This window comes from Macrobrachium nipponense, chromosome 6 (genome assembly GCF_015104395.2).
Source record: "Macrobrachium nipponense isolate FS-2020 chromosome 6, ASM1510439v2, whole genome shotgun sequence".
Classification (NCBI taxonomy): Eukaryota; Metazoa; Arthropoda; class Malacostraca; order Decapoda; family Palaemonidae; genus Macrobrachium; species Macrobrachium nipponense.
The window spans coordinates 10,806,607-10,822,459 of NC_061108.1; positions in this window are offsets into that span (position 1 = coordinate 10,806,607).

The following is a 15,853-nucleotide window of genomic DNA, read 5'->3' on the forward strand; positions in this document are numbered from 1 at the left end:
GATATATATACATATATAATATATAATGTATATAAAATATATGTATATGTATTATATATATATATGATATATATTATATATATATAGATATATAAATTATTATATATATATATAAATGTGTGTATGTATGAGTGTGTACATGCGTGTATGGGCGCCAGTGTGTGTGTGGAATATCTATCGAAAAATACTGAAAATTGGTAGAAAATTTATTTTTCATTCATCATTACTGCATGTTCACCATTAAATTTCCAATTAAACTAAACTCTTCAACATAACTGCTACCAGACCATTGGCGAAACTGATCACGGGTGAACGAACAAAGTTCTATCATTGGTGAACCGAAATCAATGCTATTGAATTGCTTAAGAATTGAATTTCACACCACCTAACGTTACCCCAGGTTGTACAAAATCTGTTTAGCCTCGTAATGGGGTCATAGACACTGGGGACCGAGGTGCTATTACACCAGTAGGTAAAAAAGTTAAAGGAAATTTAGTGTTACTTGTGAACAAAATTTTCTGCTCTGTATCGAGAAATATTTGAGAGTGGTATTCAAAATTTTTGGAACACATTTCATTACACGAGTTCAAACAATACTTTTGGTAGAGATAGTTTAAGTAGTTTAAGTAACAGTAAATATTTAGTTAACCTCGCCATTAATTTCAGATACTGTCCCTTTCTTTTATTTTAATGTTCTCAATATATTTTCAAGTAAGGTTTCGTTTTATTTTACTTAATTTGTGGACGTTTCTCGGGAAATCTTTTTACATATGTGAGCAAGGGAAATATTTGTAAAATACATATAACGTTAAGTTTTGTAATATATATTATATATATATATATATATATATATATATATATATATATATAGTATATATATATATATATATGTTTGTGTGTACAAGCATTAAGCTACAAATATTAAATATTCAATCCGCTCTACCTCAAGAATAATACCGAAGGGTAATTATAGTTGCTGAGTGAGAGCCACCGTCGAGTGTAGGTATTTGTACTATGCGTCGGCATAAAAAATGGTATGCTGGTATGATAAAAAAAAAAAATAAATATCTACGTATTTCAAACGTTGCTATCGGCTGTCATAGTGTGGGTGGCCTCTCTCTCTCTCTCTCTCTCTCTCTCTCTCTCTCTCTCTCTCTCTCTCTCTCTCTCTGTCTCTAACACACATATTCACTAACACCTACACACACCCACACTCATGTAAATACACATTGAAAAAGAGATTAACCCTGCTGGGTAAAAATTATAGGCCTGTGAAACGATGCGAAAATTCTATCAAACTGTCTACCGATTCCATGAACCACTGAATACGAAACGTAATGTTTTGTTTGTTTGTACGGTTGACAAAACAAGAAAATTATTTTTGGACAGTCTGATTCAAGTTCTCTAATTAAGCAGATCAGCAATGAAACCAGCCGTGGGCAAACATCAAAAGTATATCACAGGAAAAAAAATAAATAAAAAAGGCGTGGGATTTGTGGCTTCTGGCACTGGCATACTTGATAAACCTTACACTTGCCAGTTAAATTTTAAGTATTTCTTAAAAGTCACGTTAATTAAGGCTTCTGTTGAGCATTTCGGCAGAAATATGGAACAGACGCCTTTGAGGGGATAAGGGATGCGACGACCTTATTGTTCACACCATTTTGGTTGGGTATCGTCAGACAAAAAAAGGTAGCCGTTGTTAATTTAATTGTTTCCAATTAAATTATATAATCTAATAATATATATCATACATAGATAGATAGATAGATAGATAGATAGATAGATAGATAGATAGATAGATAGATAGAGAGAGAGATAGATAGATTCAGTGATCAAGTCCACAGAAGAATAGATGAAAGCTTGAAGCTCTGTGACTTATTTTTACAAATGGATTTCGGCTTTCGAAAGATAAGATTATAGTGCATTTTCCTATATATTTCCTCTCTCCTCTCTCTCTCTCTCTATCACACACACACACACACACACGCACACACACACACACGACACACACACACACACACCCACACATATATATATATATATATATATATATATATATATATATATATATATATATATATATATATATATATATATATATATATATATATATATATATATATATTTATATATATTACCATATATACATATATATATATATATATATATATATATATATATCATATATATATATATACGTATATACATATATATATATATATATATATATATATATATATATATATATATATATATATATATATATATATATATATATATATATATATATATATATATATATATATATATATATATATATATATATATCTATATAGATATAGGAGAATTCGCAGTTATATTCTCTTTAGAAGGACGAAATGTATTTGTAAAAACATACTAGCTTCAAGCTTTCGACTATCCTTCTGTGGACCTGACCATAAATTATATATATATATATATATATATATATATATATATATATATATATATATATATATATATATATATAGAATATAGGAGAATTCGCAGTTATATTCTCTTTAGAAGGACGAAATGTATTTGTAAAAACATACATAGAGCTTCAAGCTTTCGACTATTCCTTCTGTGGACCTGACCACTAGATTATATATATATATATATATATATATATATATATATATATATATATATATATATATATATATATATATATATATATATATATATATATATATATATATTGGTTTCAGCACCTGCATTCTCTCTCCAATGTTGATGAAAGCAAGCGAATAATTTACGAGAACAAGGGCGGGAGAGGGGGAACCAAAGAAAACCATGCCAAATTTTAGCTTCCTCGCCGTAGAGAACAATACCAGACAGGCAGATAAACAGGTGGAATGAATTACCGAATGGTATCGCATATTACATGATCAATTTCATCCGATGGTCAGGGAAGCCTTGAATAAGTTTCGTTCCGCGTTTGGCCGCCAGGAGGGTATCGCGAAATGATCAACATACGAAGCAGTGAAATTACTCAGGGGAAAATTCGAGGTCCGCTATTCATTAGGGAACATCTCATTAGGGCACTGTGCTGAATGCGGCCATTTTAACAATGAATATCATGAATAGCGTTTCTTCGCTCAAATTCCTCCGTGCATTCTATCCTAGGGTGTCTCTCTTCCTTGCGTTTCGGTTTTCATTGTTTTGTAAATTAATTTTGGAGCATAATGAATGGACGTAGTAGTTACTTTGAATTAGAATAGATAACGATTATGGCATGAAAATATATTTTCTGCAAATGTTAAAGGAAAACTAGGTTGTAGAATACAGTATTCATTTGTAAGATTAGTTCACAGGTATAAAAATAATTGCAATTCATGAATTTTCACATATACAGTATCTGGGGAGTATGTTGTAGATTCAACCCGCGATTCATGTATTTGATTTTAATATTTTCTTTGGTATCAACAGCACATAACCTATTCTCTTTGAATACTTTAAAACGGCTGTTTTCGCAAGAATATCTTCTCATATATCTGCCTTAGCATTTTAAGACTTAAATTTAAACTCCAGGGTTGCCTTAGCAAGAATATGTTGTCATATATCTTGACGTTACTTACTGCCAAAATTTAAACTCCACGGCTGCGTTCTCAAGAGTATCTTTTCATATGTCTCGACCTACCAATTTAATACTTAAATTTAAACTCCACAACTGCTTTCTTAAGAATATCATGTCATATATATTGGCTAGCAATTTAGGAAAGCTATCTGCCTATTCGATATTGCACGTTTGTGAATGATACGTTACGATAGTATTATTATTTTTAATTTATTTTTTCCAGTAGATGAAACCTACTTACACAGAACAAACGAAAAGAGCTATTGACTCAAAATTCAAGCTTCAAAAAAAATGTTGTTTTCAACTTCCCACCGCAGACCACACACTGGAGTAGTAAATGATTATGATACAGAGCCAGTGATAATTCATCTTCCTGGGGAGACGCGAACCCGCAACATCTGAGCGGAATTCCACGATGATAGCCGCCTCTAGTCAAATTGCCTCAAGAAATTTTGAACTGCCATATTTTTTTCTCAATGGTACACAATTTTTTATGGCCAATATCTGTATATTTTGTCATTTTCAGCCCATTATGGAATTCAACCACCTTTCCAGGATTCTTCACTCACTTCCAGAAGTCAAGCCAATTTTTCGCAAGTTTGAAAAAGAACTGATCAGACTACACCGGCTGAAAAACCAAAAACACTTTTTAGAAGAATGCCTCAAAGAACAAGTACTACCAAAAATGTACGGATTCGGGAGATGGACTCTGCAATCGGACCCCTTCCCTCTCTCACACAAGATTTTCCTGGAGGAAAGAATCACCGATACGAAAAATGACATCTTCGTACTACGCAGAGTGATATATGGAACCCAGTCTAATCTTCGCCTCCTCAAAAAGAGAGGCAGGTAATGAACATCTCAAAAGGAGGATGGATTTCGGACACGATCGACAACGTCTTCATTCAACCAACCCTTAAGAAGATTAGAGGAAGATTATCAGCGGGGGTGACTTAAAATGGCTTGTTTGTGGATGGACCTCTTGGTATAAATACCACCTTTTCTGTGAACTTTTCTCATTCATCTACCTGAAGAGGGAGACAGCAGTCTCTGAAATATAGTACTTTTTCTCTATTTTGGTGTTTTTATGGGCTCCTTTTATTAGATGGAACTCTGTTGTTACAGAACATTTTTTACCAGTCATATATATATATATATATATATATATATATATATATATATATATATATATACATATATATATATATATATATATATATATATATAATATATATATATATATATATATATATATATATATATATATGTGTGTGTGTGTGTGTATGTATGTATGAATATATAGTTTAAAAAAACACCTTATAGCTAAGGTAAATTAATTCATTAATCATTACCTAACAAAATCCAAAATAAAACAGATTTCCTTCATATTTATTAATTTCGATAATGAAAAATAAAGTAAACTAACGTTTGTAATTATATATGGAAATTTTTATTTTACTTTATTATTTATTTACTTTTTGCCATTATATCCAGAAATCGTCTCTTTAAAAATTAGAAAAGAAGAAGATGGACTTTTCACCTTGCGTGGTCTAAAGAAGCTTCATACGCTAATAACGCAGGATTGGCGTAATTAAGGTCGACGAGCAAACTTGAACGAACCTTAACGACCGTTTCTGTTGTCTGCCCGAAATAAGTTAAAGTAATCCAATTAGAGTTAAGCAGCCTTTCAGGGTGATTTTAAATTAGTGTCATTCCCGCGCTCGTTTTATGCTGGGGACTTTCATAAAAAAAAGTTTATTCCTTTTTTTATAACGGAATAACTCCCAACAAGCGATATTAAAAAGTTTTATCACCTGCATTCTATCGCATGAAATTTACAACTAATCAGTTTTATGGCTTGAATCAAATTTTTTTTACGTTTAAAGAAGAAAAGTAGGTACAGTGGTTTTTGATAAGCTTCTTATATTTAGCATCCTCTAAATTATATTTTTATTTCAATTCAAAACACACTATATAATATTTACAAAATATAAACATCACAAATTAAGTAAGTGCAACAAAAAACGGTTAAAATTACTTAATCTTAACACATAAAGGAACAAGGTTTACATTATTAATTAGGAGCACATCTTAAAAAAAACACACACACAGATACACTATAACCAATGAATCGATTCAATTCCAATTAAAATTAATACTTAAAATATTTATTTGGAGACTACATTTGATCAATAATAATTGTCTACGTATTTTCCATTTTGATTTTATTAATTCAAATAAAATTTCCCTTTCAATATTGGTTTTTCTCCTATTCCATATAAAGTATAAACTAATGAGCTAGTTATCACATACATCCTACTGCATGGAATTTAGAACTAGTCAGTTTTTTAGTTTGCTGTAAAAGAAACTATTGTGCCGGCTTTGACTGTCTGTCCGTGCGTCCGCACTCTATTCTGTCCGCCTGCAGATCTACAAAAAAAAAAAAAAACACCGAGGCTAGAGGGCTGTAAAATGGTATTTTGATCATCTGCCCTCCGATCATCAAACATTCCAAATTGCTACCCTCTTGCCTCAGTAGTTTTGATTTCATTTAAGATTAAAGTTAGCCATGGAACGTACATCTGGCAGCGCTTTCCGGAGTCGTGGGACGCACCCTCACTCTGCAGCATCTAGTGCTCAACTGGAGACTGGAGAGCTTGATGGCTTTATACAGCATTACACGTTGTACAGAAAATTCGATTGCCCCGAAGAAATTTCGGCGCATCTTTTATCACGGTAATTTTTACATGAAGGTGAAAAGTACGTACACTGGTTTCTAATAATCTTCTTATACTGAATGATCCTGTAACTTATGAATACTGTTTTTATCTCGCTTTTCAAGCGCCCCAGTGGCGTGACCGGTATGGTCATGGCCTGTCACCTTGTTGGCCGCGAGATCGATTCTCAGGCATTACACTGAGAGGTTAGAGATGCGTATCCCTGGCGATAGAAGTTCACTCTCGACGTGGTTCGGAAGTCACGAAAAGCCGTTGGTCCCGTTGCCGAATAACCACTGGTTCCATGCAACGTAAAAACACCATAAAAACAAACAAACAAACAAACTTCGCTTTTCATAAAAATAAATTGGTTTAAACAGCACAGCTCTGTCAGTGAGTAAATAACTTTTTCATTAACTCTGCTTCCCTTTCTCCTTCCCTCGTAGGGGGTGTTAAATGTCGCCAATGCACCTCGCGTAGTGCACTGTAAGCATTACTTAAGATTCTTTGCAGCTACCCTTCGGCCCCTAGAGCTGCAACTTCTTTCATTATTTTGACTGCACCTCCGTTCATGTTCTTTCTTCCATCTTACTTTTCCTTAACCCTTTCCTAACAATTTTTTTTTTTCGTAGTGCAACTGTGAAGTTTTCCTCGTGTTACAGTTTTCAAACCTACCCAGTCTCAATTTCCTTTCCAGCGTTGAATGAACTCTTACATCCCAGTGCTTGGCGTTTGGCCTAAATTCCATATTCAGTTTAATAACCTTCTGCTTAAGTCTGCCAGCAAATTCCTGAGATGTATACTATAGTAGATTCACATCAACCGTCCATCTGATGTTTTGGCCAGTTCCTTACGACGCTCCTGATTGCTGTTGATAAGCCAATTACAGGGCTAGACACTCTCAGTCTTTCACGAGACTTCACATAGGTAGGATGTATATTCCAACTCTCCTGAGAGATACTTTTGAAAGACGTATCCCTCAGGGGAAGTGGAACATACATCCTGTCTATGTGAACTCTCGAGGGAGACTGGGAGTTTCCAGTCCTGTGATTGGCTTATCAACAGCCAATCAGGAGCGTCGCAAGGGACTGGCCTAGACATCAGATACACGATTGATGTGAATCTACTATAGTATTCCACCAGCCCCAGTTTTTTTTTTTTTTTTTTTTTTTTTTGCCAGGCCCCTAAGTTAGGTTAGGTTCGGTTAGGTTAGGTTGGGTTGGATTGGATTAGATTAGCGGACTATCTGCTATCAGAATTTTCGTGTAAGAAACATTATATAATGAGATGATTTTCAAGAAAATTCTATGGTTAGTTTTTAAGATATGGCATCCCTCTTTTTTTTTTCTTTTTTAGGGAGCGGTCCAAGTACTTGGTTACATCTTTTTTTGCTTGGGAACACTTTTTAAAGCAAGTCTAGTTTTACTACGTCCAATTTTTAAGCATGCAAGTGATTCACAAATCTTCAAATTGGTACAGTAAGATAAATAAGGATTATATTATAGAAACTGTCAGTCTTAATGTAATTAACTACGGTAATTTTTAAGCATGTTAATGAGTCACAAATCTTCAAATTGGTACAATAAGATAAATAAGGATTATTTTATAGAAACTGTCAATCTTAATGTAATTAACTACGTTAATTTTTAAGCATGTACATGAGTCACAAATCTTCAAATTGGTACAATAAGATAAATAAGGATTATATTATAGAAACTGTCAATCTTAATGTAATTAGAGAATCATTTATTTTAAGCTTTTCAGCTGGGAAACTAGTTTAACAATCCACATTATTTTCCGCATAAGGAGCCAATAACGACATAAAGCCTATTACAACAAATCGAACCGAGCATATGCAAATGAAGGCCTAACGCCCACCAGAGGGCCAATCGTTCCTGAAGTAGTACATTAAATTCGCTTCCCTCCAGCGCGCGAAACCTGCTTCTCTCTCTCCTCCTCCTCCTTCCGTCGACCCGAGTTCATTGATATTCTCTGCCAATCGCACCATTGTGTCTATTCCGGATGTCCGATGTAAGCAGCTAATTCGGTCACATCTGCTTGCCTGGACGTAAACAATTGTGCAGAGCGCGCTCGCAAATTATTAGTGCATTGTCAGACCCGAAATTGTGAGTAAATTCGGCAATTAGGGACACTCGGTTCTTCGGAGAAAAGTGCTGTGCACTAATTTGCACATAAGCGTTCGTGCGCTGATAATGCGAGATGGGTGCTAATGGCGCTGTTTCCGAAAGCTTCTCGCTCCAGTGAGGCTGTAGAAGTGAGGACGAGGATGGAACAGATCTCCTTTTGAATTTGTGGCTTTTTTTTCATTTATTTGCTCTGGTTCTCCATCGGAGGAAGATGGGCATGTATTCAAATTAAAAAGACAATTACGACAGTACGCAGATAAAAAAAGGCAGTGGATATTTTTTCAATAAATGCCAATTTTAATCTTTTCTCGTTTTATCTGCAGTATACCTTCTGCAAGTGTTCTGTGAGTATTTTAAGACAATTCTGACAACATAAAAATGTGAAAAGTGAAGTTATTTTAAATACGTGGAAATTTTCATCGTTCATACTTGTCTATGTTTTCTGACGTAATGACTGTTTACAAATCTTCAATATGACTTTAAAGGTAATTTTGATTCGCTGTTCCACAATACGCCTTCATTTAAAATTTAATCGATTATGGTAATATTGTTCTCTTTGCGTTTACAGATGTCATGAGAGAGAATCTAATTCAAAAATATTTGGATGAAGCAAGAACGCTGAAAACCACTAGAGATAAATTCCATCCAGAGGGACGTATTAACTACATTCTTAAATACATACACACATACATACATACATAGTTAATGGTTATCAAAGCGTGATGCCATCCCACTTGGAGTTCGTAAGCTCACATTTTCTTAAATTTTAAGTGTACTATAAATTAGTAAATGTTCACCTTATAGAGATAAATTCCATCCAGACGGATATATAACTACATTCTTAAATACATATATACATACATACATACATACATAGGTATTGGTTATCAAAGCGTGAAGCCATCCCACTTGGAGTTCGTAAACTCACATTTTCCTTAACTTTTATGAGTACTATAAATTAGAACTTAATATTCCCGAAGCAAATATTCTTTGAAAATCTGCAACCTTTTGAAAAGAGGGAATTGCAGATTTGGAGAAAGATGTTACTACAAACATCCTAAGGTATGTCAAAACTATGAAATATATGGTAAATGTGCATACTTAGATGGCTATGGGGATGATTGCAGAGATCTGCATCCAAAAATATGTAAAAACCTAAAGAAGAAAAGGATGTAAGTTCGACAAAAAATGCAAATATATGCACCCTGTAGCCATGAATCATAATCAAATAAATAACCAACCAAGTAATAAAATCCAAAATAAGAAAAGAAACAAATAAAGAGAGAAATCAAGAATATCAGGTAAAAGAGAAAAGCAAAACCACCAATGAGATATGCAGAGGTGTCAGCAAAAAAATTTCAAAGCATCAGCTCCGAAATTCTACTCAAGAGATAATAACTGTATTTTATTATGCAAGAGGATATTGCAGAAACGGAGAAAATTGCAGATTCAGACACAAAATGAATAATTATGATGAAGGAAGATCAAATATTATGGAAAAGTTGGATTTTTTAATGTCAGAATTTCTGGAAATGAAAAAAAGAACAACATACCAGAACAGGAAGAGACATGGGAAAATCCTTATTACTACCAATATTAAATGAAGGAGAAAAACACGCAAACCATCATAGTGATGAATGCGCAGTTTAGTTACGAGTAACTCAAAAAGAAAAATAGAGTACTTAGGAGAACTAACCCAAAATGAAAAGAAAATAGATATAATGAATATAAGTGAAACCTGGTATTCCCAAGAGACTGGGAATGATGATCAATAAAAGGGTTCCAAACTTATAGATCAGATAGAAAAAAATAGGAATCAAGGGGGAACCGCAATATATGGGAAAGACACAAAAAGGAAAAATATATGAGAAATATAGTAACTCAGAATGTGGAACTAATAGCGGTAGAATTAAATCTGAAAAATTGAATGAACATAGTAATATATAGACCTTCCTAATACTAAGAGTTTGACTTAATAATAGAAAAATTGGATGATATATGTAGAAATCACAAGGACTGGACTATTCTCCTATATCTGGTGACCTTCAACTTTCCTTTCGTAGAATGGAAAGAACGAATAGGAGACTGTGGTTGTACTTATACATATAAAAAAAAGAGGAAGTAATAGTAGTGCAGAAGATAAGAGGCAATTTGAAAAGCTATTAGATATGCTACTAGAATACAACATTCAACAAATAAATCACCTGCCAACAAGAAAGGCAAAATACTTTAGACCTAGTATTTGTGAACGAGATGAATTAATGTTAAAGAAATAATAGTTTATAATGCGAGTATTTCAGATCATAATGTCATAGAATTAACAGTTCATTCCAAAGCAAGTGAAAATAGAGATAAGCAAGAAATGAAAAAAGTGGGAAGGATATGGAAAATACAACTTCTACAGTAAAAAATATAAAATGGTCAGAAATTAATGAAGAATTAAACAAAGATTGGGATAACATTTTCGTAAGTGATGACATAAGGGTAAATACGGAGATATTATATAAAATATTGGAGAAAATAGTGGATAAATATATACCGAAGAAGAAAAGTAAAACATCATTCATGCATACCAAGAGACAGAAGGATCTTGTTCCAGAAAATCAGAAAGTGGAAAAAAGGTCTTGCAAAAGAAAAAAATGCATGGAAAGTTTATAGAACTAAAAAGTAAGATAGAAAATGCAGAACAAAAGATTATACAATCAAAAGAAATGAAAAACGGACTTGGAAGAAAAACCCTATTAAATATCAAGCAAAACCCCAAACTATTATACTCATATGCGAAGAAGATGAATAAAGAAGAAGAGAAATAGGCCCCTGAGAATTGAAGGGAGATTAACGAATGAAAAAAAAGGAAATTTGCAACATACTGGGCAGAACTATATGAGAGAATTCACCCCTAGAATAGATAATGAAGATAATGATATAGAAGTAAGAGATAAAAATAGTGAATATTTAGCTGACATAGAAATTAATGAAGCTGATATTGTGCAGGCAATTAATGAAATTAAAAATGGAGCTGCTGCAGGCCGATGGAGTCCCTGCTATTTTGTTAAAGAAAGTAGTTCAATTCTATCGCAAAGCCACTTGCAATATTATTAAGACAAAGTGTAGATAACAGGCAAGATTTATGATGAGCACAAAATTAGCATATATCACCCCTACTTTCAAAATGTGGATCAAGACTAGAGGCAAGTAATTATAGGCCTGTGAGTCTAACATCACATATTATGAAAGTGTATGAAAGGGTAATGAAGAAAAATATTATGAACATTTAATAAAAAATAATTTGTTTAATATAGGACAACACGGTTTCGTACCCGGAAAAAGTACACAAACCCAACTGTTAGTCCACCGTGACATATTCAAAAATATGAAAAGCGGAAATGAAACAGATGTGGTTTATCTAGACTTTGCAAAGCTTTTGACAAAGTAGACCCATAATATATTAGCAAAGAAAATTAGAAAACACAATATCGTAGATAAAGTAGGAAGATGGTTAAAAGAATTTTTACACAACAGAAAACAGATAGTTTATTGCAACGATGAGAATCGGATGAAACCAAGGTAATATCCGGTGTGCCACAAGGTACGGTGCTAGCTGCAATATTGTTTGTTATTATGATTGAAGACATAGACAGTAATGTTAAGGATTCGGTAGTGAGTAGTTTCGCTGATGACACAAGAATAAGTAGAGAAATTACTTGTGATGAAGATAGGAACGCTCTACAAAGAGACCTTAACAAAGTATATTGATTGGGCAGAGGTAAATAGGATGGTATTTAACTCTGATAAATTTGAATCAATAAATTATGGAGACAGAGAAGGAAAGCTATATGCATATAGGGGACCTAATAATGAGACAATCACAAATAAGGAAGCAGTTAAAAGACCTTGGTGTGATGATGAATAGGAACATGTTATGCAATGATCAAATAGCCATTCTGTTGGCAAAATGAATTAAAGCAAAAAAATGGGAATGTTGTTACGGCACTTCAAAACAAGAAAAGCTGAACACATGATTATGCTTTATAAAACATATGTTCGTAGTCCACTTGAATATTGCAATATGATATGGTACCCACACTATCAAAAGGATATTGCACAAATAGAGAGTGTACAAAGGTCCTTTACAGCTAGAATAGAAGAAGTTAAGGACCTAGACTACTGGGAAAGACTACAATCCTTAAAATTATATAGTCTAGAAAGGAGAAGAGAACGCTACATGATAATTCAGGCATGGAAACAGATAGAAGGAATAACAGAAAATATCATGGAACTAAAAATATCAGAAAGAGCAAGCAGAGGTAGATTAATAAGTGCCCAAAACTATACCCCAGGAAAAATAAGGAAAGCACACAGAACATTAATCCACTACGCACCAGGGCATCGATAATGCAGCGTCTATTCAATGCGTTGCCAGCTCATCTGAGGAATATATCAGGAGTGAGCGTAGATGTGTTTAAGAATAAGCTCGACAAATATCTAAACTGCATCCCAGACCATCCAAGATTGGAAGATGCAAATATACCGGAAGATGTACTAGCAACTCTCTGGTAGACATTAGAGGCCGCCTCACACTGAGGGACCTGGGGCAACCCGAACGAACTGTAAGGTCTGTAAGGTAAGGTAAGGTAAGGTCCTCCTCGATTCAGCATACATAAAGATAAGAGTACTTTGTCACATATACTTGAAGAGAGTTTGTTGGTGGCATATATGTCTCAGGAATACAAATAATTGAAAATGCTACACATACACAAACAAACGCACGCACAAACAACCCATGCATACATATATGAGTCATTTCCTATCGCTAACGTCTGTTATTGCTTTGTGGTGACCCATTCCGGCGCAGTATAAAAGCAAAGCTTTCTTATTATTCTGGCCAGACTATACATTGTTCCAAACAAGCTTATGAAATATGTAATGAGAATGTTCCAAAATTCGGTAACGCTTTTTTTATTTATATTTTATTTTAATTGCATAACTGAGACGGAATTTTTACTTTTTTTATTTCATCTTCATCGTCTCATCAAAAGGCTGAAGTAGGTCTTGTTGAGCTTTCAATTTCAAAGGACGAAAGCAAATGAAACGGCCCGCATTCCATTCTTCATATTTCAAGGCAGCGGTTCCCCCAATTTTGCATTCTTTTACTTTCCAGCAGTTCCTCATTAGCTTATTAATCTCCTTTCGCGTCCTGGCAGTCGTTGCTACAAGAATAATTAATTACTGCAGCAGGAGTATAATATATTCACCTCACACAAGAAGGTCTTTCGGGCCTGTCGTATTTCGCGAATAAATTAGACAGTCAAACGGGTTTTCCACTTAACAAGTGTTTCTTTAATGAGAAAAAGTTCCTCAGCTCGGACCTTAATGAGGACGAGGTTTTAGTGCATAGACTTGATTCAGGAAGGTGATGATGTTTCTCATGCGACGAAAATACAATAATTTGAAAATGGTAAGGAAAAATAAAAATGGATTAATATATCGGAATGTCTCGCTTTTCAAAATATCCTCCTATTAAGTTAAGGTTGCAAAAATTGTTACTTGTATATACATACATAATATATATATATATATATATATAATATATATAATAGATATATATACATTTATATATATATATTAATATATATATTATATATATATATATATAATTAATATAAGTATTATTATAATATATATATATATTATTATAATAATATAATTATATATTATAATATAATATATATAATATATTATATATATAATAATATTATTATATATATATTAATTATATAAATTATTATAAATTATAGTATATATATATATAATATTAAATAATATATTAAATATATATATATATATATAATATATATGATATATATATATATATATTTTATTATACATATATATATATATGTATATATATATATATATAATATATAATTATAATATAATATTATATATATATATATATTATCTTAATATATTAAGATAAATATATATATATATATATATATATATATTAATATATATATATATAATATTATCTTATAATATAATAAGATATATAATATATATTAGGTATATATTATATATTAATATAATATAAAGATATATATATATATATATATATAATAATATATATTATATAATATATAGTATTTTATCTATAAGTATATATATAATTAAATTATAATATAATATATATATCAAAATATGTAATTTAAAATATATATATATATATATAATATATATGTAATAACATGCATTCTATTATAACAATAATTTTTGATCAATTTCATATAAGCGATGAAGACTTGAGAAGTTAAATTAGGCAATAGGATATAAGTGGATCTTTTAAAAGTGGCCACCTTTACATAATTCAGTGAACCAGAACCTTTTTTTTTACCAGTAACTATAACTACATCATTTATCGAAGAGGCATTCATCTCTCTTGTGCAATTTCTGTTTATTTTTTTTTTTATTGATAATTGGATATTCCGCTGCACGCTCAATTATGGAACATAATTACAGGATTGTCAGGATTAAGCTCTAGTTCAAAGACATCATCATCATCAACGAATAGCCTACAACTTTAGCTTGTTTACAGTAAGTGGCCTATATAACGTTTCGTTAGACGTTATTTGCACGAATGGACACAGAAGTGAGTCACTCATTACCGGTTAAAGGTGGGTTAGATCCGACAAGTGATGGACACTGACGAACTTTTGATCATCCTCTTCAACAGATTTCGCTCGTTTCTGATGCCCGAGTCCTGTGCTATTAATGATTTTTGTGCTCCTTTTAATCTGGAAAATTAGACCAACTGGTGAAGTCCGATCGAATAATTTGCTGGTTCGTAAAACGATCCACCTATTTAGAAGGTATACGCGACTTTAAAATATGTAAACTCGGGTTTGTTTTTAGTGTGTTAGCGAGCAATTTTGACCACTTATTATTTTATATGTGATTTTGATGCGTGTAGGTTATGATGAAGGATAAACATCACTTGCAAAGTCTGTGATTTTAATAATGGTTGTCACATATAATGTCTATGATTTTAATGATGGTGGTCACTTATAAAGTCTGTGATGTTAACAATGGTGGTCACTTGTAAAGTCTGTGATTTTAACAATGGTTGTCACTTACAAAGTCTGTGATTTTAATAATGGTGGTCACTTATAAAGTCTGTGATTTTGAATGTGTAGTAAACATTCCTCGAAAGTTTCTCGTGAGGTTTCAAGAATTTGACCTTTGAAACAACACTCTTAGACCCGTACCCGCCAGCGCTCCCCGCCCACCCGCCCGCCCCCCCCCCCCACCCCCCCCCAATAAAAAAAATTAATAAAACGAACAAAGCTAAAAATACTTGGAAACCATGGTTTGAATCTATAGATAGTCAT